Source organism: Vigna angularis, chromosome 5 (assembly GCF_016808095.1).
Source record: "Vigna angularis cultivar LongXiaoDou No.4 chromosome 5, ASM1680809v1, whole genome shotgun sequence".
Taxonomy (NCBI): Eukaryota; Viridiplantae; Streptophyta; class Magnoliopsida; order Fabales; family Fabaceae; genus Vigna; species Vigna angularis.
In genome coordinates, this window is record NC_068974.1 from 24366136 (window position 1) to 24393070 (window position 26935).

General features: G+C 34.5%; 1 non-coding gene across 1 annotated transcript; it reads right to left on the minus strand.

Moving 5' to 3' along the window:
• Positions 1-24980: 24980 nt before the first annotated feature.
• LOC128196849 (small nucleolar RNA R71) lies at positions 24981-25083 on the minus strand. Its single transcript, XR_008249256.1, has one exon. It is a non-coding gene; the product is annotated as a small nucleolar RNA R71 (small nucleolar RNA).
• Between the last annotated feature and the right edge of the window lie 1852 nt (positions 25084-26935).

Consider the following 26935-nt stretch of genomic DNA (forward strand, 5'->3'; position numbering starts at 1 on the left):
GGTGAAGGTTGTAGAAGTGTTTCTAGAGAAGGGAATAATTCTCTAGAAGTTCAGATCCTCCTTCTCCTTCTACTTTTGTCCAAGCCTTCAAGAAGAGGTTCTGAAATTTTCTTGCTCCTAGTCCTAATTGTATCCTGCATACACAAGAACACAAAACCCTAGAAACAATTGTTAGCACAAAAAGATAGAAAAGATAGATTAAAAAGATAAAAATATAGAATTGAAAAGATAAGAAGATAGAAAATAAAAACAAAACAAAAAGATAAAAATTCAAAAATCAAGTCAAAGGTAATCAATAATCACACAAATATGATAGTTAAACCACGAGTCCTCGGCAACGGCGCCAAAAACTTGTTAACCCTCGGCAAGTGTAACCGAATCATATCAAGTAATAAAACTAGTAAGACCAAGTATCGTTTTCCCAAAGGACTCACGGTCTAGACAATTGTGTAATTTGTTGATTATCTAAGACTTATAAAACCAATTCTTTTTTATTTCAAATGCAAATACTAAAAAGTAAATATGAATGCATGTATTGATCAATGAGAAAGAAGAAGCAAAACACGTGAATTGAAATACATGATTAATATGTTGTTGGGGTTTATCAATTTCATCCTATCCACTCTCATGTATTCAAGAATTCATCTTTCATCATTAATGTTAATGTCACTCACTAAATTACCTTAAACCCGATGTATCGGCAAAGAAAGTCTAATCACAATCACTAGTTTACAATGTCTTGTCTCCCTAGCAATCATTCATGCATTAAAAAGCACAAAAGCTTAAAGGCAACCAACCATCATATTCCTATGTCTAGGTTTATACTACTGTTGGGAGAGATTCCCCAGATCTAGATTTCCCCGTATGTGTCCATATCGATAAAATCACTAATCATGCAATAGAATGATTTAAACATAGCATGCATTGAGCAAAGAGGAAAAACCCTAACAATTAATGAAAGAGAGCATATATATTAAAGAAAAAATTCCATACATGAGAGTTTCAAAAGATTATATTGATTTCCCAACAACAATAAATGTTTAGTTCACCATATTCATGGTGAAACTAGATGCAAAACAATGAAAGAATGAAAGATAGAACCCTAGGAAGTTGAGAAAGGAGTTGTAGCATCCAAAATCCTCCTCCAAGGGGTGAAAGAATGTGTTTCTGCTTCGTTCCAGCCAAAGATACTAACCTAGGTCTACTAAACCCTTATATATTATTCTAAAAATTACAAAAAAGTAAGCTCAAGCCCATAAAAGTGGCGCTCAGCGGTAAATACCGCTCAGCGATAAGCGCGAGTCTTCAGTTTTGCCCCTCAGCTGTGACTACGGGTCCTCAAAAACATCGCTCAGCGGTAATTTCTGTTGAGCGGCACTCGCGTCTTCTCTTTTTGTGCACTTTTCACTTCCTTTTCTGATTCCAATGTCTTCCTACTTCACTTCTTTCATCCAATTCATCTTAAAACTTGCAAAAACAAGAGAAACCAAGCATAAAACCCATTCAACTCTCTTATTTCAAAAACATAAGCAAAAACATGATTCCAAGCTTGTTTCTAAGTCATAAAGGTTGTCTTTAAGGTCAATTTTAAGTATAAAAATAACAGTTTTTCAACTGTTATCAAGCATCATCATATATTGTATGGTGTTTTATTGTATCATTTAGCCATAAATAATGTAGAGCACAACTCTAATGTTATGTAATAAATAATGGCTTTGAAGTCTTATACTAAACCTCAATATTTTCTAAAATTGCAGAAACACTTTGTAAGGAGAACTACATTATTTGCGTGAGTAAAGAAGCAAACAGACCTGCAATATCTTTAAACATTTTATGGTGTAATGTATCTTTCTTCTAGAAGTTTTTTTTCCTTATTATTCTAATTTTATATCTAGTCATCTTCTACACCCACCATTTCACTTTCCTAAGAAAACCTATCATTTAAAATAGAATATGGACATCTTTCACCCATAAAGAAATTGATTCATTGTTTTTGTTGTCGTTGTCGTTGTCGGAAGAATCATGTTATCGTCGGAAAAATGTTGTTGTCGTCGGAAAAATGTTGTTGTTGCTGGTGGTTGTTAAGGCTAGATGGAGCAGAAAAAGGGTTGAAAAGTGAAATTTTTTTACGGGATTAACAAGTGAAAGTGAAAATGTGAATCCATTTGGGGTAAGTTAAAAGAAAATTTTAAGTCTGTTACAAAAGATACAAATGTAAAAATATTAAATTATGTATGTTAAAAAGTAAGAGATGTAAAAATAACACATTTTTAAGTCTGTTAGAAAAGTAGCAGATGTAAAAATACTAATTTAAGTCTGTTAGAAAAGTAATCGATGTAAAAATATCACTTTTATTTAAAAAACTGACACCGTACATTTTCGAAGTATGTTTTTTTTTTCTAAACAAATTAAATTCACAGACTTAATAAGTCTATTTTGCATTTGAGTTGAGATCTTTTCATTGGTTGGTTAGTTTGTATAAGAGGTTTGTGTAAACTTTAGCACAATAGTCATCCCTTGAATTAGTTGGTGAAAAAGGGCGAAGACTTCAAATTGGGGCAAGAATCAAGCAAAGGCCTTTGCAACTCTTAAAGTAAAATTAATCAATGCACCACTTCTAGTCCTTTCCAACTTCTCTAAATCATTTGAGGTTGAGTATGATGCATCCAATGTAGGTGTTAGGGTCGTGCTTCTCCAAGAGGGACATCTCATAGCCTATTTTAGTGTGAAATTGAAAGAGAGTCACATAAACTACTCCACATATGACAAAGATCTTTATGCTCTTGTGAAAACCTTGCAAACTTGACAACATTATCTTCTTTCAAAGGATTTTGTGATCCACAATGATCACGAGTCCTTAAAATTTTTGACAATTCAAGGCAAGCTAAGAAAGAGACATGCAGGGTTGGGTAGAATTCATAGAACAATTCCTCTATGTGATCAAACATAAGCAAGGAAAAAATAACATTGTGGTCGACACCCTCTTTAGGTGCCATTCTTTGCTCTCTCTCTCCTTGAAACTAAATTTCTGAGCTTTGATCACATTAAGAAGTTGTATCCCAAGGATGATGACTTCTCCTTCATCCATAGTGAGTGCCACTTAGGAGAAAGCAAGTAATTTTAGCTACATCATGACTATCATTTTAAAGGTAAGAGGCTTTGCATATCTAAAGGTTCCTTAAGGGTCTCAATCATAAGAGATGTGTATGAGGGTGGATTAATAGGGCACTTTGGGGCCACAAAGACTATACATGTCTTGAAACAACGTTTCTTTTAGTCTAACATAAGAAATCATATTGAGAGACATTGTGAGAGTTGCATAGCATGCAAGACAGCCAAGTCTAAAGCTCAACCTCATCGCCTTTACACTTCTTTACAAATCCCTCATTTACCTTGGGTAGACATTTCAATTGATTTCATTATAGGGCTCCTAAGAACAAAGAAATATAGGGATTCTATCTTTGTGGTTGAGGATAGGTTTTCAAAGATGACGCATTTCATTCCATGCCACAAGGTAGATGATGCAGACTCTATTACAAATATCTTCTTTAAGAAAAATGTGAGGCCTTCATGGCATCCCTAAGACTATAGCGAGTGATAGGGGCACAAAGTTCTTAAGCAACTTTTGGAGGACATTATGAGGGAAGCTTGACCCTTTCCAAGTTGTATGGAGAATAAATTGAAGGTGCGGAGAAATACTAGAAGGGAGGGTTGGATAATGTTTCCAATTTCTTTTGCAGCTTATGATCTGATTATGATGTACATTATGCTTGTAGGATACTTTCATTCGGTTACTAAACCCTATCTTGGTTGGATCGTTTACTTAACCAACTTAGTGCATCCAGGCTAAAGAGTAGATTGTAATCAATTGTAAAGCACATTAAGTGAGAGTAAGCTTTAAAGAACAACTACATCGTTTATCAATAGATGAAAACACACAAGATATTTTATACTGGTTCACCTGTTAGGACTACATCCAGTTCTCCTCTAAATAAACTTAGAGGGTTAACCACTCCTAGTATCCCTAAACGCTCTCAATCCCATTGAGACTTGCTTAGTTTAGTTTCTCCCACTTCTGGTTGTGTAGTATTCTTCACTACCCCTGGTATCCCTGATCAGCGAATAACCTCCAGTTACCCTAAACCAGTTGAGTATTTGCACCACTCCCAATGCTTAGCAACCCACCGAGATTTCCTTGAGTATTCGAACCACTCCTAGTACTCAGCAATCCGCCGAGATTTCCTTGAGTATTCACACCACTCTTGGTACTCAACAACACGTCGAGATTTCCTTGAGTTTAACCCACTCCTGATTGTGTAGTATTATTCACCACTCCTAGTATTCCCGATCAACGAATAACCTTTAGTTACCCTAGATTAGTTAAGTATTATCACCACTCCTTGTACTAGACGATCTCGCGTAGATTTCCTTAACTTTAAAAAGTTAAGTTGTAAGTGTTTTTATTTTCTTTAGAATTGCAATCACAAATTGCTTACAAGCATTTTAGACTATATCTCTGTACGAGAGGATTTGATTATAATTCAAAGCAGTCTAAACACTCGTAGATGTTTCTCTCATCTCTCTTTTTCTCTCCTTACAAAAGTAAGCATATAAACAATGAAGTATAAGGGAGATGCTTTACTTTTCTTTTTCTCTCATTCTCTCTTTTACTCTTGTGTCATGCACAAGTAGATATTACTATGAAACTTGAGAGACTTTCATATTTTTCATTTATTCACTCTTTCTTCAGGTGGATATTCTCATAAAGCTTGAGAGTGATTTTCTTTTCTTGAGCTCTTATCTTCCTCTTTTTCCTTAATAGAAGTAATTTAGCATTGAAAGCTTAAAGAAATTTCCTCGCTCAATGGATTATGAGATGTCTTCATATCTTCATATTTACTCTCTTCTTCATCATCTTCTCTTTTTTCTCCTATGCTTCTATTTATACACCTTGTGATTATAGTCGTTGTGACGATGCTTGTCTTTTGAGTTTAGACTTGATGACCGTTGATGAAGCTTGTCTTGAGATTTGGTCCTTTCTGGCTATTTGTGCAAGTGTTAGGCATATGATGGTGACTTTCATCAGAGCAGATGTGTTTTTCAGAGCTTTTATCAAAAGTGATTTTGACTTGACATTTGGCACAACTTTTAATAATCTTATCAGCGCTCCTCTTTGCCTTTATCTTTAACGTTCATTTTGCTATCTATAAAATGAACGTTCGTAGTGATTGTCCTGCATAGGTAAAAACATATATGGCAATTCTCTTTATCTTTTAATGTTTTTATCTTAAAGTTTTATGTCTTCGTTATTGTTTGAGAGTATTTTAAAGTTTACTTATTTTGTGTTTCTTTTAGTCTTGATTTTATGTTTTTGTTTTCCAAGAGAAAACATTTTGTGAATGTGTTTCCTTTTACATGCTTTTGATTGGACTTGTCGTGCAATCAGTTGATCAGATATCACTTTTGTTGTTTTTGAACATTGAGCATTTAAGATCATTCAATGCTTGTTCAGAAATACAAGGTGCCTTTTGATTTCCTGCTGTTAGGTAGAATTTTACAATTGAGCTCTTTTAATTTGAAGATACCAAACATATAGATACTTCATCCTAAGATGATGTGTTTGTTTCGCTCATGATATCGTCTAGATTTAAGTAAACGCTTTTATGTGTGTACCTTGTAGGCAGATAACGTTTAGCTTTGTCAGGATTATTTTATGTCTTTTAGTTAAGTCTTTTAGTCATTTTAGTCGAAGGCATTGTCTCGACTTGTTTTCATCTTTGAGAGAAGCTAAATACCTAGTTCAAATATCTTAGGCATTGAGCATTTTAGCTTATCTCTCTCTCAGACACTTTTAGACAAGACATCGTCTAGTCAAGTGTGTCGCAACCGAGAAATCGCGACGGGACGATGATCCGAAAAAAAGGAAAATGAATTTTGAAAAAGAGATTGGAGTCGCCACCATAGTTTATTCTGGAAAACTACGGAAAAACCATAAAATGATAAGGCATGGTCTATTAGAACCAGATTCTTGGTTCGGGAGTCGGTTACGTGTAGGGAAGGTATTAGCACCCTACAACGCCTGCCTTAAGGCAGTACCTTTAATTAAATATGCGAATATGATGTGGTTTTCAAAATGTTTAACTTTCCCTTAAAATAAAACTCTAAAGAAACAAACAATATTTTTTTTGTTTTTTGGGCCCGACAAGGATTGACCTTGCTCCTACGTATTCTCATTCAGAATGAGAAATCAGGGTTCCGTAGTTCATTCTGAAATTGTTTGAGAAATTTGTTTGGAAATTGTTTGAGAAATTTGTTTTGAAATGATTTTGGATAAATTTGGATTTTTGGGGAAATGAACCTGACAAGGACTGGCCTTGCTCCTACGTATCTCCACTTTTGATGGAGAATCAAGGATCACGTAGTTCTGGCAAGGCGATATTGTTTGTAGTTTGAAAAATAGATGTTTTTTAGTTTTTGAAGATTTTATATTTTTTTTGGTATTTTTTATTTAGGAGAATGAAAAGGTTTTTAGCACAAGGACGATGCGTGCGATCACACATGTGCCTAAACCTTTAAAACATATTTTTGTAATTTTATTTAAAAGAGAGAAAAGGTTTTTAGCACAAGGACGATGCGTGCGATCACACATGTGCTTAAACCTTTGAAACGTATTTTTGACATTTTTTTGAAGAAAGAGAAAAGGTTTTTGGCACAAGGACGATGCGTGCGATCACACATGTGCCTAAACCTTTAGAACATATTTTTGGGATTTTGAAGAAAGAGAAAAGGTTTTTGGCACAAGGACGATGCGTGCGATCACACATGTGCCTAAACCTTTAAAACATATTTTTGTAATTTTTAATTTTTTTATTTTGTATTTTTCTTTTTATCTTTAATTTTTATATTTTAGTTTTCTTTTTATTAAGAAGAGAGACGAGTTGAAATGTCTATGACATAAAATTGTGAAAGAAAAAAAACATAAGATAAAATTGTGGTAGAAAATTGGATAAATTTAAAAAAAATGATCAAAATGCATATAAATAGAATGAAAAGAAAATGTGTACCTCGTTGAAGATTTGAAAGATGAAGCAAAACTTTGCTTGTAATAAGTTGTAAGGAGAGATAGGTTGATGGCGAAGAAGATGAATTTATAGTAGAAATGTGGTATGGGATTTACTATGTATAGAGGGATTAGGAAATAGTAAAATGTCAGAGAAAAATGAAGTAGAGTTTTGGAATGGAATGAAGAGGTTTTGAGAGAGAAGAGATGAGTATTATGTAATTTTTTTTTGTGTGTGAAGTGAAGAGAATGTAGGTATTTATAGAGTTAAGGATGAAGAAAGTTGATGAATAAAAATAATATAATAAGTTGGTGGAAAATTTAGATGAAATAAAATATAATAAAAAAAAGATGAATAGAAAAAGTTAATGTGGAAAATAAGTGAAAGAAATAATATAAAAAGTTTGTGGAAAAATTAGGTCAAATAAAATATAGTGAATAGTAAAAGTTAATGTGGAAAATAAGTGAAAGAAATAATATAAAAAGTTGGTGGAGAAATTAGGTATGGAAATTAAGTGAAAGAAATAATATAAAAAGGTGGTGGAGAAATTAGGTATGGAAATTAAGTGAAAGAAATAATATAAAAAGTTGGTGGAGAAAGTAGGTAAAATAAAATATAGTGAATAGTAAAAGTTAATGTGGAAAATAAGTGAAAGAAATAATATAAAAAAATGGTGGAGAAATTAGGTATGGAAATTAAGTGGAAGAAATAATATAAAAAGTTGGTGGAGAAATTAGGTGAAATAAAATATAGTGAATAGTAAAAGTTAATGTGGAAAATAAGTGAAAGAAATAATATAAAAAGTGGGTGGAAAAATAAGGTGGAGAAAAATGGATAATAAAAAATGTTGATGGAGAAGATATAATTAAAAAATGTAAGTGGAATAATTAGAAAAGTTGATATATAAAATTAATATGGAAATGATGTGGAAAAAGTAAATGAAAAAGGTAGATGATGTGGAGGGTGAGGTGGATGGTGATGTGGAGAATGGGGTGTGATAAGAAAAGATGGGTGGTGAGGAAGTAAAAAAAGTGAGATTATTTTGGGCCATTGGATTAAGTGTTTAAAAGAAAATTTGGAAGTGCAAAAAGTAAAATAAATAGTATTTTTCATTTTGGTTTATTTTTTATTATTTTTTTATTATTTTTTTTGTGATAAATTATATTTATCCGGACGAAATTGGGTGTTGACAGCTGCCCCTCTTTACTTAGATATTACTGGATAATATGAAAATTTGATATTTTTGTATTATCGGAGTAAAAGCTAAGTAATGAAAGAAACGAAAATTTCGTCCGGATTTCAAAATGAACAAGGAATAAACAGAGAAATTTTTTTTTTAAAAAAAAAATTAACAAAACTGAGAGAAATGAGGTGTAACAACCTCGTGGAGGGTGTACCAACCTTATGGATGAAGTTGATGAGGTGTAGAAACCTCGTGGAGGGTGTCGTAACCATATGGATGAATGAATGAGGTGTGCAAACCTCGTGGAGGGTGTCGTAACCCTATGGATGAAGTGAATGAGGTGTCATAACCTCGTGGAGGGTGTCGTAACCCTATGGAAGTGAATGAGGTGTCATAACCTCGTGGAGGGTGATCGTAACCCTGTAGAAGTGAATGAGGTGTCATAACCTCGTGGAGGGTGTCGTAACCCTGTGGAAGTGAATGAGGTGTCATAACCTCATGGAGGATGTCGTAACCCTGTAGAAGTGAATGAGGTGTCATAACCTCGTGGAGGGTGTCGTAACCCTGTGGAAGTGAATGAGGTGTCATAACCTCGTGGAGGGTGTCGTAACCCTATGGAAGTGAATGAGGTGTCGTAACCTCGTAGAGGGTGTCGTAACCCTATGGAAGTGAATGAGGTGTCATAACCTCGTGGAGGGTGTCGTAACCCTATGGAAGTGAATGAGGTGTCATAACCTCGTGGAGGGTGTCGTAACCCTATGGAAGTGAATGAGGTGTCATAACCTCGTGGAGGGTGTCGTAACCCTATGGATGAAGTGGATGAGGTGTCAAAACCTCGTGGAGGGTGTCATAACCCTATGGATAAAGTGAATGATTTGAGTTTGATTGCTGGGCTCGACCATTGCCTTGCAGAGGGCCGAGACACCAATGATAGAAAGTAACAATTTTTTGATTGTTTTGAATTTGAAATTTGGATTTTGTTGAAATTTTGAGATGTTGAATTTTTTTATTTTGATTTTGATTGATTTTTTTTTTTAGATTTTTTATTTCTTGAGATAGAAATGAGTGTCCATATATATTTTTTTTTTTGAAATGAGAAACATGATTGATGTAAATTTGGAAATTACAGCAGAAAGCTTTGATGCATGTTGATTTTTTTTGTCTTTTTGAAAGAAGAAGATTTGATGAATATTCACGAAAACAAATTCAAAGTTGATGAAAATATGTACATGATATTGACTCTGATGATTTTTTTTTTTTTGAAAGTTTTGAAATCAATAAACAAAGTGTTGCATTTTTGTACAAGGATTTGAAATCTCGATATGTAAGAGAAATATGGTTGATGTAAATTTTGAAATTTGAGGAGAAAACTTTGTTGTATGTTGATGATGATTTTTTTTTTGTCTTTTTGAAGGAAGGAGATTTGATGAATATACATGGAGACAAAATCAAAGTTGATGAAAATATGTACATGATGTTGAGTTGTGATTTTTTTGTTTTACTGGAAGATTATGAAACTATGACACACTTTTTTTTTTCTGAGTCAATTTGTTTTCTTTGAAATCATCAAATTTATGAAGATTTAGACCTTCATTTTATTTTTACGATGGATGTTAAACTCTAAAAGTCAAATGTTCAAACTTGTGCGTTCAACATTTTCTTTTGAAACATCAGTGTATGCATGTCTGATATCAAGGGTTGGGACAAATGTGTGGAAGCATTTGGAGAGTACCGGGTTGGCTACTTGGGCCTCTTATGCCAATGTGAGGTTGTAGATACTCAGTTGCTGCTCCAGTTTGGAGCATGGTAAAAAGATAGGTATGGACAAATGTATCTGGGAATTGTGAGGGAATAAGTCATGAATCAGGGAGTGAGAATATCATGTGGGCTTTGCAAATTGCCCCAATTTTGGTGGTAATGGATTTATGAAATTTGGGGCGAACCAAGATCATGCGAGGCCCAACAAGGGATGCTCCAGTCTTTGTATGAGCTTTGAATATTCAGATGAAAGATTAACAAAGTCGTCCAATATTTTGAATGGGCCAAAACACATGACACTCACAGAGTTGTCCCTAGTTTTGGGTAAGAGTCAATTAAGCGAAGTTCAAAAAGAGGTTGCCCCCACTTTGGATTTACGAATGATAAGATAGACTCAAAATCATACAAAGCCCCAAAGTGTCTGCCCCTGTTTTGAGGGTGGATTTATGAATTTCAATGCGGACAAATCTGAGAGGCCCAACAAGGGATGCCCCAGTCTTGGTACGAACTTTGAATATACAGATGAAACAAATGTGAGACTAACAAAGTTGCCCCATATTCTGAATGGGCCGGGCCGAAACATATGAAACTCACATAGTTGCCCTGGTTTTGAAGAGTTGGCGGAAAGGTTATGTAAGTCTTACAAGGTTACCCCTAGTTTGGGAATCGGGGGAGGATTTTGAATATGATATGAATGTGTTCAAAAATTTGTGATGGATATGGAGATGATTGGCTTGAAAAGATTGCCCCAATTGGCTTGATTTTCCTTTGTATAATCTCAATCAAAAGGGAGTCCCCTTCATCCGAGGACATTTATTCTTCATCATCATTTTTTTTACAACTGCATTGTTAGTCATTTTTGTCTTGTCTGAAAATTAAGCTTCATGAAAAATTAAGCAACCATTATTCAATCTGTGTGGACTTTTATTGGGCTTGTAATGTGGCTTGGGCTAAAGGGTATTGAAAGAAAAGATATAAAGGCCCAAATAAATTTTTGTGGGTTATTTGAAACAAGAGTTACATCTACACCTTGTATCAGCTATTCGTCAAGTCTGTTTTGACTATTTTGCCCTTTCTCAAATTTCATTCTTTGTTTGCCATCACTTCGTGATTCTTTCCATTTTTGCTTCACTTTTGAGGAATTCTCTTCATTTGATCACTAAGTGTGTTTTTTTTCTGCAATTTGAGTCGACTTTTATTGTGATGGTAACTCTTGTTTGGGTAAATTTGAAAAGAAATTTCTTATTGGCTCAAATTTGGTATCAAAGGATATATTTTGTTTTTTGTTTTTGGATGAAGAAAGATGGCCACACATCATTTCAAATTTTGATTGCTTTATTTTCACAAGATTAATTAGGAGACAAGATTAAATGATCTCAACAAGAGTCATTTTTTTTTGTCATAACGGATTCCAGGATCTCCCAAATGAAAGCCAGCGGAGGTAATGGAAAATCTGCCCCAGTATAAAACTTGGTGTTTATCATTTGGGCTCAAGAACATGATTGGGCCAATCTCTTTGGTATAGCGAAGGTTGAAGGATGATGTTTTCAAGCAATGCAAGCACAGATATCTCTTAAGAATATGTGGTTTGATCATTTGACTATAGGAGATTATGACATCCATTACACTTTTTTTTTTTTGAAATCTCATAAAATGGATGATTTGCATCGAAAATAATTGACTCAACTTTTGCGTATTTTTTGGTTTTATGCATGAAGAAAAGTAATATGAAATGAAAATGATGATACTAGTTGAAAAACAGATTTTTTTGTTTTTTGTTGTTTTGAAAATTGGGCTTTTGCGGACCAGCCTAGCAACTGGACATTGCGGACCGATGTGGAAAATAGGCTTTGTGAGCCATTGGAAAAATTGGGATTTCTTGGCCAATGGAAACTAGGCCTTGCGGGTCAGCATAGGAACTGGGCTTTGCAGGCCAGTATGGGAAATAGGTTTTGAGAGCTATTGTGGAAATTGAGATTTTTGGCCTTTGTGGAATCTGGGCCTTGCGGGTCAGTATGGAAACTGAGCTTTGCAGGCCAGTATGGGAAATATGCTTTCTGGGCCAATGTGGAAATTGAGATTTTTGGCCTTTGTGGAATTTGGGCCTTGCGGGTCAGTATGGAAACTGAGCTCCGCAAGCTAGTATGAGAAATGGGCTTTCTGGGCCAATGTGGAAATTGAGATTTTTGGCCTTTGTGGAAACTGGGCCTTGCAGGCCTAGCATGGAAACTGGACTTCTTTAATTCTTAATTATTATTTTTTTTTACAACAAATTCCAAGAAAACCATGCATGATAATTTGGAAGACTGTATTGAAAACACATTGTTAACAATTTGTATCTTCCACAATTATGCTGCTTTTTTATTTGACAAATATATTACTGAAGGAAAATTATGCAATTTACGGAAAGAAATTTTTTTGTATTTTTGACAGAGAGGGACAATTGGACTCAAGGGGCTCCAAACCGATCTTTTTTTTTTCGACACGGGAAAATCCAGATCGGATCGGACCTGAGGAGAAGTAACATAGAAGGAAGTTGGACTTACCAGGCACATTGACCCAATGGATCAGATGACCTGAGCCGTGTGAACTTGACACAAGAAGATGACAAAGAAAACATTTTTTTTCATTGTTTATGGAACAAGCTAAAAGAAATTCATTTTTCATTTTTTGTTATGAGAGGATTTCACAAGATTAAACTAAAGAAAATTTTGCAACACTACTAGATTGAATGGGCCCAACACTATTCTTTTACAATCATGACAAAATCTTCAGACAAGGGTCTGAATTCCTTTATTTTCATTTTTTGCACACTGTTCACACAAATGAAAAGGGAAATTATGAATTGAAAACACAAAATCTACATAAACATGTATTTTTTATTTTTCAGAAATTCAGATGCACTGGTTCAAGAGAAACCACATATGACAAGGGGCCTAATGGGCTCAAAAACTCAGATTTTTTTTACTACAAATTCAAAGAAAATGACAACTTGGAAGATTGTACTCTAAAGACGTTGTTGAAAATCTGCACTTTGATACTTTTTTGAGATTTTTGGATTGAATTTTATTTTACAAGACTACAAAAAAAAAACTAGGTCAAGCTTGGACCTGAAGAAAAATCGAACCAAATGCAAGGCAGTCTCAACTTAACGGGCCGGACGGACCCAAATGTGAGTGCGACACAAGGAAATGAAAATATTTTTATTATTTTTTTTGTTTTAAAGTGAAGTTAGACATTATGTGAAAATTATGAAACATGACGAGGGAAATATTTTTTATTTTAATTTTTTTTTTGAGAAAACAAGACTAAGGAAAACATTACACTAAAAATGGGCCTAGATGGGCTCAACGATAACTATTCCTACTATCACACTGAAAAAAATTGAAATCTAACTTGAATTTTTTTTTTTGACAAATCTCATAATGATACATCATTTAACAGCAAAAATGTGTAAACAAAATATTTTTGATATATTTTCAAAAGAAGTAGACTTTAGAGAAAACCACGAAGGCCATTGGGCCTAATGGGCTCGAGCACTGTTCCCTTTTTTCAATATTTTTTAGATTTATTCAGAATGTAGAAGAAGAAGGAATAAAATCAAACAAAATGGTGTGATGTGAAATTACAGATATGCCAAAATAATTCTTCACTCAAATTTGTATTTCAGAAGAATTGGGTTCAAAGAAGGTTATCATGACAATGAGGCCCAATGAACCTGAAAAATGTCCTTTATCATGCAAATGAAAAACAATTTTGAACAAATCAAATTTTACATCACTCCATTTATTATTTTTGAAAATTTTCTATTTATCACATTTTTTATATTTTGTTTTATTATTTTTTGGTGAAATCGGATCATCTAAGAAGTCTTGTATTGGGCCGGATTGACCCAACAAAACCCTTATCCGTTTTCAGATTTTCAAATTTTTTTTGAATTCAGAAAGACCGGGACTGTGGCATCAGACGGTGGCAACGACCGAAACTGTGGCTACAGTGGAAAATTTGGCTACAAATCGAGCGCTCCTTCGCGTAGGCCGACATTTCAGTCTGACCACTCTCTCTCTTGCTCTCCCTTTCTCTCTTCTCTCTCTTCCTTGAGCGTCTGGAATCTACGAAGAGGCTCTGTACCTGCGTGCCTTCGAAGGCGTCTGAGTCTTCCGGCGAGCTTCTGTAAGCAAGCCCTTCTTCTTCCGGGTAAGTCCTTTTTCCTTCTTTCTTTCCTTCATGCTTTTTCCTTTCTTCCTCCCCTTTCAGCTTTCTGTTCTTCTTTCCCCTTTTCGCTTTCTCTGCCTTTCTTTCCCTCTTCCCTTTCTCTGTTTTTCTTTTCCGCTTTCTCTTTTCGTTATGCTTTAATTTTACATCTTCACCTCTTTACTCGCATTTTTCATTACTTTGTCTTTTATTCTTCTCGCTCTTTACGTTCATGCAGTTTACTTTTTTTTTACTTTTCGCTTTCTTTTCCTTATTTCATGCTCGCTTCTTTATTTTTTGCTTTTATTCGCTTTCCTCTTCACCTTCTATTTTTCTTTCTTAACTTAAAAAAAAAACAAGAACACACTGTCTTAAACTAAGGGGTATATCGGCTGGAAACCAGACGTTAATCTCCCTTCGATTGAAGGTATGGCAGAGACAATCGGGTAGAACAACGCCACGTACCCCATAAAAACAGAAAACTTAAAAAGAGAATTTGTATGAACCGGACATGGACAAGAAGATTTTATTTGTATGAACTGGACATGGACAATATGGACATAGATCCGTTTAGGACCCTTTGCGAGGACCGTGAAACAGATCACAAATTGGACAATAAGACTCGAAAGACCCAATACAAAGAACAAAATTAGCTTAAAAGAAACACAATGGAAGAAGACATTAGACTATGAACATAATATTTTTGTTATTTATGGTTTGTTTTGTTTTGTTTTTGTTCTTTTTATTTTATATTTTTTTTATTTTTACGCTTTAGAATACTTCAAGAGGAAGTATGAGTGAGATGGAAATAGAGAGGTACACCAGTCCGCGGTGGCGTCCTACTGACGATCAGATCAAGATGATGACCAACATCTATAATTACGGGGTCACACATCCCAGCAGAGCCCAAGTCGTCGAGATTACGTCTCGACTAAGGGCTTTCGGAGATGCCAGCGAATATAACGTGCACTGCTGGTTCAACAACCATGGCAATCGGGTCAGGCGCTGGCAAGCGGAGATAGACCCCACTAGCACTCTCTTTTCACAACTGCCGCTATACATGTATGGTAAGAAACCTGATCACCTCTATTTTTTTTGAATTTTACTCTTCCGTCTCTATTAGTGACACAAAGTTTTTTTTTTTTTTTTGAAAGAGTACGACTGGGTAATTATGAGGGCGCCGAGGCTGCTGGACCTGTTCCCCGTTCCGATCATCATCGACGACGACAGAGACGAACGACAAATCGCTCCACCCATGCTTCTCACCTTCCGAACCAGAGCTCCTTCGACGGAGCTCTCCCTTAGACCACCACAACCAGCTCGGGAATTTTTTCGTTGAATTTTTTATTTATTTTTTTTATTTTCATGGTCTGTAATATTAACGATCAGCATTGATCGAACTCTGAACATCCTTTATTTGCCTTTGTTTTTTCTATTTTCTTTCTTTGTTTTTTACGGTCAGTGGTGGAACTTGGCCGAATTCCGTAATATGTATGTTTAATGTTTCCTTTATTATTATGTGTTTTTTTTTGTTATATTTTTGTTTTTTTTTTATATCTAATAAGTTTTGTGCAGACTTTCATCTTACAAAACTCGAGAATACTGGCAGAAGACAATAACTCCATAGATCTGCAAACATTATTTTTTTTTTGTAATTTTCTTTCTTTATTATTTTTTTTTGTAATTTGGTTTTTATGTTTCGGCCACCTGAAGGCCTTTATTTGTAGTAATGCAAAATTAAATGTATATTTTTTTTTTGTTTTACGTACATGTTCAAAAATATACACAAATTAATTTACACATATTATGCAATCTGGGTTCATCGAACTCTTCTCAAAATTGTCCTCTTTTTTTTTACTTGGTCTGAAAGAAAACAATTAATTTATCATTGAATTTGAAAAAAACATCTGAATAATCATGTATAAAATTGTTCAAGATTTTAAAAATGCTTCAACATTTTTTTTGATAAACAGACATGAACACGAATTTGCCCCTAATCTGGAAAAGCTTATGCGCCCAGAGACTAAAAATTGACCAATCTCACATTAAGACAAACGCGGAAATATGCCCCTACACAAATTTAACATGACTTGAATGGATGTAAATGGAAAATCAGATTGACACTTAACGACCGTGAAAATGAATAACACATGTTAATGAGAGCCAAAATAGGCTTAGACAGAGAGAGGTTTAAAAACAAAAATCAGGCTTGACATGGCTGGATTAGAACACGGACACGATAACAAAAACGATTTGGACAATGTTTAGGCTTAGGCACAGATGATGGGCTGAACATGACAAGGTTTAGGTTAAGACAGGGAGATTAAGACTGGCAGTGGATTACGATTCGGGCTTCAACAGGATAAACAAGGTTTAAGATAAAAAAAAACGTTTCTGAACCAGTATGACAAATACATCGGATGACAAAGGAATATGGGGTACAAAATGAGAAAATGCCCCTGACACGGTGAACAGACTATAAATTTGATGGACCCTTGAAAAGTGATGATCATTGAGAAAATAATCCAAAAATGGCCCGCAAGCAAATCTATTAACACACCTTTTTTATTTTTCATCAGGGCAACTTATTACACATTTAAACAATTTCCTCTGATTAAAAACTTTAGAGAACAAACAACCAATCTATAATTTGTGCGAACTTTATTGAATAACTAAAAATGGATTGAATTACTTAAAAATTTGTTGACAAAATTTCATCTAAATATGCTTCATTTTCTAAATATTTTTCGAAAACATTTTCTTTGCAAATTTTTCTTTTTATTACATAAATTAGATGCAAAAATCATAATAATCTCCTTGTTCAAAGTAATTTGAAATATTTTCTATTATTATTTTTTAATATGCCCTTTTTTTTATTTTTGACCCTAAACTGGATTACAAAAGATGATATAATTTCCAGTAGCAAAGGAATATATTTTCAATCATTTCAAATTATCATTATTTATTTTCCAGATGGTTTAATGAAAAACAAAATTCAGCCGTGACTAATTTTCACAAATTATTTTAACAAAACTGGAACATTTTTTTTCATTTTTTTTAATAAAATAAGTACCAAAAAAACGATACATTTTTACGAAACAAGTTCGCACATAAACATAAATCGTGGTTGTTTTATTTCTAAACATCTTAAATTACAAGAAAAATTTACAAAATATTGCCCCTATTTTTATTTTTTATTTACTTTGGTGAGAATTGCTTGCGATCATTTACGAATAAAGCCCCTTATCTGATGATTCCTCTCTTACGAACGAAAATGGGCGATGGATCAGTGGTCAAACAATGATCTTGAACATTTTCATATCATGAAAGCTGGATGAACATTTCAAATCAATGATAAAATTAAATTGAACGATTGGACCAAAAAATCTTTGTTTTGCCTCAAAAGCATTTTTTTATTTGACAATTTTATTTTCTTGAGAATTATTCCATGAACTCGATAACAAGATAAATGCGAAACAAAATACATATGAATCAGAACACGTACATTTTTATTGCTCTAAAATTTTTTACATTTTTTTAGGTACATTTATTTGCTGTATACAAAGAAAAGATGAAAAAGAATTGACAAAACGATCTCCCTTTCGTGTCTTAATCGAAGGATGGTACTTAAAGTTCTAAGACCACATACATGCACTCACCAGGATGGTTTCCTAATTCTTAAATCAAGGCCACCAGAGCTATGGCTCTTTCCACTGTCTCTCCACAACAGTCAGAGTAATCAACTAGATGTGGAGACACAAATGAAGAGAACAGACTCTAGCTGGAGTTCTCACGATAGCCAGACAGGAAGTACATCCCAGAGTGACACCGCTACACAACCCCTCTATTTCTAAGTTGCGCTCAGACCCGGGTATAGGGCCTTACTCATGATATGCATATTGTGTGGAGGGAGATTATATTGTAAAACAACAATTGCAAAAATAAACACAGATAAGTAGAAACAATTATTTCAAACATAAATAAAAAGTAAAAGAAACTCACATGCAATTATTCCAAATATTAAACATAGATAAAGACAAAGGGAATAAAAACACAAAGAAAAACCACATCGAATTCGCTTTTCTAATTAAATGGCCTGACTCTCTGATTTCCCCAGTGGAGTCGCCATCTGTCGCAACCGAGAAATCGCGACGGGACGACGATCCGAAAAAAAAGGAAAATGAATTTTGAAAAAGAGATTGGAGTCGCCACCATAGTTTATTCTGGAAAACTACAGAAAAACCATAAAATGATAAGGCATGGTCTATTAGAACCAGATTCTTGGTTCGGGAGTCGGTTACGTGTAGGGAAGGTATTAGCACCCTACAACGCCTGCCTTAAGGCAGTACCTTTAATTAAATATGCGAATATGATGTGATTTTCAAAATGTTTAACTTTCCCTTAAAATAAAACTCTAAAGAAACAAACAATATTTTTTTTGTTTTTTGGGCCCGACAAGGATTGACCTTGCTCCTACGTATTCTCATTCAGAATGAGAAATCAGGGTTCCGTAGTTCATTCTGAAATTGTTTGAGAAATTTGTTTGGAAATTGTTTGAGAAATTTGTTTTGAAATGATTTTGGATAAATTTGGATTTTTGGGGAAATGAACCTGACAAGGACTGGCCTTGCTCCTACGTATCTCCACTTTTGATGGAGAATCAAGGATCACGTAGTTCTGGCAAGGCGATATTGTTTGTAGTTTGAAAAATAGATGTTTTTTAGTTTTTGAAGATTTTATATTTTTTTTGGTATTTTTTATTTAGGAGAATGAAAAGGTTTTTAGCACAAGGACGATGCGTGCGATCACACATGTGCCTAAACCTTTAAAACATATTTTTGTAATTTTATTTAAAAGAGAGAAAAGGTTTTTAGCACAAGGACGATGCGTGCGATCACACATGTGCTTAAACCTTTGAAACGTATTTTTGACATTTTTTTTGAAGAAAGAGAAAAGGCTTTTGCCACAAGGACGATGCGTGCGATCACACATGTGCCTAAACCTTTAGAACATATTTTTGGGATTTTGAAGAAAGAGAAAAGGTTTTTGGCACAAGGACGATGCGTGCGATCACACATGTGCCTAAACCTTTAAAACATATTTTTGTAATTTTTAATTTTTTTATTTTGTATTTTTCTTTTTATCTTTAATTTTTATATTTTAGTTTTCTTTTTATTAAGAAGAGAGACGAGTTGAAATGTCTATGACATAAAATTGTGAAAGAAAAAAAACATAAGATAAAATTGTGGTAGAAAATTGGATAAATTTAAAAAAAATGATCAAAATGCATATAAATAGAATGAAAAGAAAATGTGTACCTCGTTGAAGATTTGAAAGATGAAGCAAAACTTTGCTTGTAATAAGTTGTAAGGAGAGATAGGTTGATGGCGAAGAAGATGAATTTATAGTAGAAATGTGGTATGGGATTTACTATGTATAGAGGGATTAGGAAATAGTAAAATGTCAGAGAAAAATGAAGTAGAGTTTTGGGATGGAATGAAGAGGTTTTGAGAGAGAAGAGATGAGTATTATGTAATTTTTTTTTGTGTGTGAAGTGAAGAGAATGTAGGTATTTATAGAGTTAAGGATGAAGAAAGTTGATGAATAAAAATAATATAATAAGTTGGTGGAAAATTTAGATGAAATAAAATATAATAAAAAAAAGATGAATAGAAAAAGTTAATGTGGAAAATAAGTGAAAGAAATAATATAAAAAGTTTGTGGAAAAATTAGGTGAAATAAAATATAGTGAATAGTAAAAGTTAATGTGGAAAATAAGTGAAAGAAATAATATAAAAAGTTGGTGGAGAAATTAGGTATGAAAATTAAGTGAAAGAAATAATATAAAAAGGTGGTGGAGAAATTAGGTATGGAAATTAAGTGAAAGAAATAATATAAAAAGTTGGTGGAGAAAGTAGGTAAAATAAAATATAGTGAATAGTAAAAGTTAATGTGGAAAATAAGTGAAAGAAATAATATAAAAAAATGGTGGAGAAATTAGGTATGGAAATTAAGTGGAAGAAATAATATAAAAAGTTGGTGGAGAAATTAGGTGAAATAAAATATAGTGAATAGTAAAAGTTAATGTGGAAAATAAGTGAAAGAAATAATATAAAAAGTGGGTGGAAAAATAAGGTGGAGAAAAATGGATAATAAAAAATGTTGATGGAGAAGATATAATTAAAAAATGTAAGTGGAATAATTAGAAAAGTTGATATATAAAATTAATATGGAAATGATGTGGAAAAAGTAAATGAAAAAGGTAGATGATGTGGAGGGTGAGGTGGATGGTGATGTGGAGAATGGGGTGTGATAAGAAAAGATGGGTGGTGAGGAAGTAAAAAAAGTGAGATTATTTTGGGCCATTGGATTAAGTGTTTAAAAGAAAATTTGGAAGTGCAAAAAGTAAAATAAATAGTATTTTTCATTTTGGTTTATTTTTTATTATTTTTTTATTATTTTTTTTGTGATAAATTATATTTATCCGGACGAAATTGGGTGTTGACAGCTGCCCCTCTTTACTTAGATATTACTGGATAATATGAAAATTTGATATTTTTGTATTATCGGAGTAAAAGCTAAGTAATGAAAGAAACGAAAATTTCGTCCGGATTTCAAAATGAACAAGGAATAAACAGAGAAATTTTTTTTTTTAAAAAAAAAAATTAACAAAACTGAGAGAAATGAGGTGTAACAACCTCGTGGAGGGTGTACCAACCTTATGGATGAAGTTGATGAGGTGTAGAAACCTCGTGGAGGGTGTTGTAACCATATGGATGAATGAATGAGGTGTGCAAACCTCGTGGAGGGTGTCGTAACCCTATGGATGAAGTGAATGAGGTGTCATAACCTCGTGGAGGGTGTCGTAACCCTATGGAAGTGAATGAGGTGTCATAACCTCGTGGAGGGTGTCGTAACCCTATGGAAGTGAATGAGGTGTCATAACCTCGTGGAGGGTGATCGTAACCCTGTAGAAGTGAATGAGGTGTCATAACCTCATGGAGGGTGTCGTAACCCTGTGGAAGTGAATGAGGTGTCATAACCTCATGGAGGATGTCGTAACCCTGTGGATGATGAGTATGTGACTCTTCATGAGACAATAGAGGACCGTCCTAGGATGATTACTAGAAGCTTGACTAGAAGGGATGCTTCCAAACCATCATCTATTTGTTTATATAGCATTAGTTTATGTTGACTTTACTTTGTTGACTTTTGTTTAAGTTGACCTTGGTGACCATGCTTAAGTTGACTTGTTCACTCTTTTGTTTTTGTGTTTCTTATGCAAGATTGACTATGACTATCTTGGTGAAGAATAACCCTTATTTGGAGAGGAGCATAGACTTGGGCTTGAAGCACACACATGGGACGCCTTTTTAGAAAGCTTGATAGTTTGGAGTTGACTTTCCCTTCTAGAAGGTCAATGGTGCAGGGAAAGGCTTGGAGGACAAGTTAGGTAACACCTCTCTCAAAGGACTCTCCTTTTAGATGACCTAGTATCTAGAAGCATTTCTTTTGTATTTGTTTTTGTGTTTGTAAATTCTTTGGTATGAGTTGATATATGAAATGGTTAACTGTATTAGTAATTTGTTTTAGTATAATGATGAGATTAAATTGTGATTTTATTCCTTAGACCATTATTTTTGGGTTGTTTTAGTACTGTTATCTGTGGGGCTGAAATGATTTAGCTAAGATTGTCCAATTTGATCTCTCTTATGCCTATTTTGAACTATGGTATTTTAAACTAAGAAGGAACTAAAGTTACACATATTTAGTCAAGTTGGACAACCTATTCAAGTCAATTCAAGAGTTCAAACTCTGCAATGCTGGGTGGTATCATATAACCGTTCGACGCCAACTGTAAGACTCAAGTCAATGAACTTCAATGGTCTAGAGCGTTAGGCATAACTTTGAGCATTCACTTGACAATGAGCTTCAGAGGTCTACGTTGTTGGGAAGTCCCCTAGTCGTGTTGGGCGTTCACCTCATAATGAGAACCAAGTCAGGCGTTTGGCGCTACCCTATTTTGGGTCCTAGGCTTTCATGGTAAAATTTTGATTCTTGTTTCGTTAATTATGGGATTTGACTAAAGTTTTGACAAATGTTTCTTGATATATGGTTTTTCAGTTTGACAATTAGATTGTCAATTAGGGGTTTGTGGTTAGAGAAATGTTTTTTTGCCATTTTAATATACTTAATGAAAATATTATGATTGAATGTTATATGCTAATGTAATAAAAAATAAATGAAAAATTATTAACATGTAGTTTGAAATAAATAAGGTGATTTATGTTATGAGATGAATTTGGATTTAAGTAAAATACATATGTATGACATTGTGTAATGATTTAAGACTATATGAGAATGTTAGTGATGTTTAAATGTTGAATGAGATGATAACATGTGGTTATGAAGTGATGAACGTAGGTTGGTTTTCAAAGGCAAGGACATTTCACTCTTGTGTTAGGTGTATTGTGTTAAGACTCAAAAGGAGATTATCCAAAATATACTAAATCACTACTAAAAAAGCTAGTATTATCGACGATCATAATTCGTCGATAACAACCATAATTCGTCAATAATACATGTTTACCAACGGAGTACTGACGACCATTTCTTGTCGGTAATAATAACGATGTCAATAACCATTACTTACAAATACTGACTGACCATAGATAACTACCAAAGGACGATCTGTTGGTAATTACTGAAAGATATATCCGCCGGTAATTACTGAAAGATATATCCACCGGTAATTACCGAAGGATATATCCTTTAGTACCTTTGGTGCATATTCCATGGCATATTGTATTGGTGGTTTACCCTCACAGTACAATTGATAAGTGCCAAGAATTGCATATCCTAAGCACTTATTTTAATCTCCTTTGATGCATTATGGAGTAAAATCTCATGAAAAGTTGTATAATATGTATATATTGTTGATTTTGTATCAGTTTGAGTGTTTTTGTGTGTTTATTTTGCAGTTAAATAAGGATTGGAGAAGAAAATAAAGAGTCACTATTCACGCGTTGACCGGCACTATTCATCCGTTGACTTTACTGTTCACGCGTTGACTTTACTGTTTGACTCGCCCAGCGAGTTGACTCTGCTCGCCCAGCGAGCCAGCTCGCCCAGCGAGCCAGCTCGCCCAGCGAGCTGGAACAGCTCGCCCAGCGACCGACGCTCGCCCAGCGAGCGTACGTTCGTCGCCCAGCGAAAAATCACTTAAGGTTCTTTCTTTAAAAACGCGATCCAGAGGCTGAAACCAGGAGTTCTGGAGGGGAGAAGCCAGGGGGAACTCTGCAGCTCGTGTCCATGCTCGTTTTGGGTGCTCCGGAGTGGAATTTCACCACTTTCTACCATCCAATCCATCCTTTATCGCTTCTATGATGTATATGTGTAGCTAGAACTCCATTTCACTGGGGTTGAGAGTACATTTCTGAAACTCTTTGTAATTTCTATATTAATGCATGATCTTGTATGAATTTTGTGTTCTATCTTTATTATTCATGCCTATGATGAGAATCTGAGCTATTTGAACGGTTAAATCATTGAGAAATGTATGAGACCGCGGACTTAGGATAGAACTGCTAAAGGATTTCGAGTCCTAGACATAGGAGGAAATTCTTAGTCATCTGTGACATTGTGATTAAGGCAAATCTGATAACTGAATTATCTAAGAGATTAGGATTTAGTTTGAATGATTCTGAACGGTCATCTGAGAGATCAGGACTGCATGCGCCTAGGATGTTGATGCTTAATTTTGAGGAATTGTGTTAGTAGAAAAATTACTTGAGTGATGAACTTGAAAATCAACCCCAGTGAACTTTAATTCATCTGTTTTTACCACTTTAATTTCATCTGCATGCTAAAATTCATCTGTGTTATTAAATTACGTTTATTAATCGCTAAATTAGTAAACTTTAATCAATCTGTGAATCAAAACAAATCTCTTGGGAAACGATATTCGGACTTACTGATTTATTACTTGTACGATTCGGTACACTTGCCGAGGTCTCAACAAGTTTTTGGCGCCGTTGCCGGGGATTTGTTTTTGTTTTCGTTGATTGTTTGTTGTTTATCTGGTTTAGTTGATTTTAGCTATCTTTTGTCTAAGTGTGTATTGTGATTATATTTGAATTCTTGTACATATTTGTTATCATCTGTAGAGATTGTGTATTTTTGGATTGTTTTCTTTTAGTTTGTGTTTTGTATGAGAAGCAGAGAACAGGTTGAAAATCTACTTTTCGATCCGGAAATTGAAAGAACTGCTCGAAGGAACAATAGCAGAAGGAGGAGACAAAGTAGAGAATCCAGAGAATCATCTGCTATCTCTGAAGAAATTTTGAACTTTTCATCTAGTCAAGACAAAGAAGAAATGGAAGATAATCGTACTGGAGAAGGTTCTGGGCAAGGAAGACGTACTCTTGCAGATTATAATACTTTCTCAGGACCTCTGCACTTCAACAGTATTGCAAGACCAGTGGTGAATGCTGCTAACATGGAGATGAAGCCAGCTCTTATTCATCTGGTGCAGAACAATCAATTTCATGGATTATCTCACGAGAATCCATACACTCACTTGGCTACTTTCATGGAGATTTGTAATACAGTGAGGATTCATCAGGTTCCAGATGAAGCAATTCGACTCAGCTTATTTCCATTCTCATTGGCTGGTAATGCAAAAATGTGGCTGAATTCCTTTCCAGAGAATAGTCTGACAGTATGGGATGATGTGGTTGCTAAATTTTTGAATAAGTTTTTCCCTCAGTCCAAAGTCAATAAGGGAAAGCAGGAGATCTCTTCTTTCCAACAAGATGCTGATGAAACTCTAGGTCAAGCATGGGATAGATTCAAAGGCCTACTGAGAAAAACCCCTACTCATGGATTTGATGAGCCTACAATGTTAAATTTGTTTCTTGGAGGGCTAAAATCTCAAACAAAGTTAATGTTAGATGCATCAGCTAGAGGTAGTATCAGATGGAAGACGCCTGAAGAAGCACATGATCTGATTGAAAACATGGCTGCAAATGATAATGAAGTTCAGAGTGAAAGAGCTCAATTTCAACAAAAAGGTGTTCTTCAACTTCAATCTCAAGATGCTTTACTAGCTCAGAACAAGATTATGACTCAGCAACTTGAGACATTAATGAAGAAGTTATCTCAGCTACCTAAAGAACTGCAGAATGTTTCTCAAACTCAACATCAGATGGTTCAAAGTTGTGAATTATGCGGAGGAAATCATAATAATGGTCAATGTGTAGTGCAAAGAATGTCTCATGAAGAAGTGAATTATATGGGAAATCAAGGTCTTCAAACAAACTATGATCAACGTCAAAGTTTTAATCAAGGATGGAGACCTCATCCGAGTATGGGACAAGCTGTTCCTTTCAACATACCACCTCCACAGAACTTTCAGCAACAACCTACTCTGACAGACAGAACTTCAAAACTGGAAGAAACTCTTCAACAGTTTATGTAGGTATCAATTTCCAACCATAAAAGTACAGAAGCCTCACTTAGGAATTTGGAGATTCAGGTGGGTCAATTAGCTAAGAAGTTGGAAGAAAAACCAGTGAAGGACTTTGGGGCAACTACTGAAGTAAATCCAAAGGAAGACTGCAATGTTATTACTACAAGATCTGGAAGAATGCTGGAAGAAAAAGAGAATGAGAAAAGAGTGAGTGAAGAAAAAGATAAGATGAGTAAACAGGGAGATGAAGAAGAAGAGAAAGAGGATAGAGAAATTGAAAAAGAGAGAGAGGGAGAGAAAAGGAAAGAACAGATGTATGAGAAACCTCTTCCTTATCCAAAGGTTTTCTCTAGAAACGAGAAGGAAAAACAGTTCAGGAGTTTCATTGATATTTTCAAGAAGCTGGAAATAAAGATGCCCTTCTCAGAAGCACTGAAACAAATACCTGCTTACTCAAAATTCATGAAAGATTTGCTCACAAAGAAGAGAAAGTATATTGAGGAAGAAACTATAGAAGTACAGGGCCAGTGCAGTGCTATCATTCAGAAGTTGCTTCCACCAAAGTTTAAAGATCCAGGCAGTTTTACAATTCCATGCACCATTGGTAAACTGACTATTGGGAAAGCGTTAATTGATCTTGGAGCCAGCATCAATCTTATGCCTCTGTCAATGTTTAAGAAGATTGGAGAATTAGAGTTGAAGCCCACACGCATGACTCTACAATTGGCAGACAGATCAATCAAATATCCGCATGGAGTAGTAGAAGATGTGTTGGTAAAGGTAGACAAATTCTTATTTCCAGTGGATTTTGTTGTCATGGAGATGGAAGAGGATAAAGAAATTCCTTTGATTTTGGGAAGGCCATTCATGAAGACTGCTCGAGTATTGATTGATGTTGATGATGGAAAGCTTAAATTGAGAGTTGAGAATAAAGAAGTAAATTTTAATGTTTTTGAAGCAATGTCTCACCCAAATGATGAAGATACATGCTTTCAAACTGATGAGCTTGAGGAAGTCTGCATGATGGCACAGAAGACGATGCACATATCATCACCTCTTGAAAGAACTCTTGTTGATGCTTGTGAATTTTTACTTGTAGATGAAGAGAAGTTAATTGATGAATGTATACAGAGTCTAGATGCTTTGAAGGAGATTCCATCTGATGAAAAAGAGATAAAAGAAAAGAAGCTGGACTTGAAGTTGCTACTTTCACATTTGAAGTATGCTTTTCTTGACAAAGATGACAATAAACCTGTGATCATCAGCAAG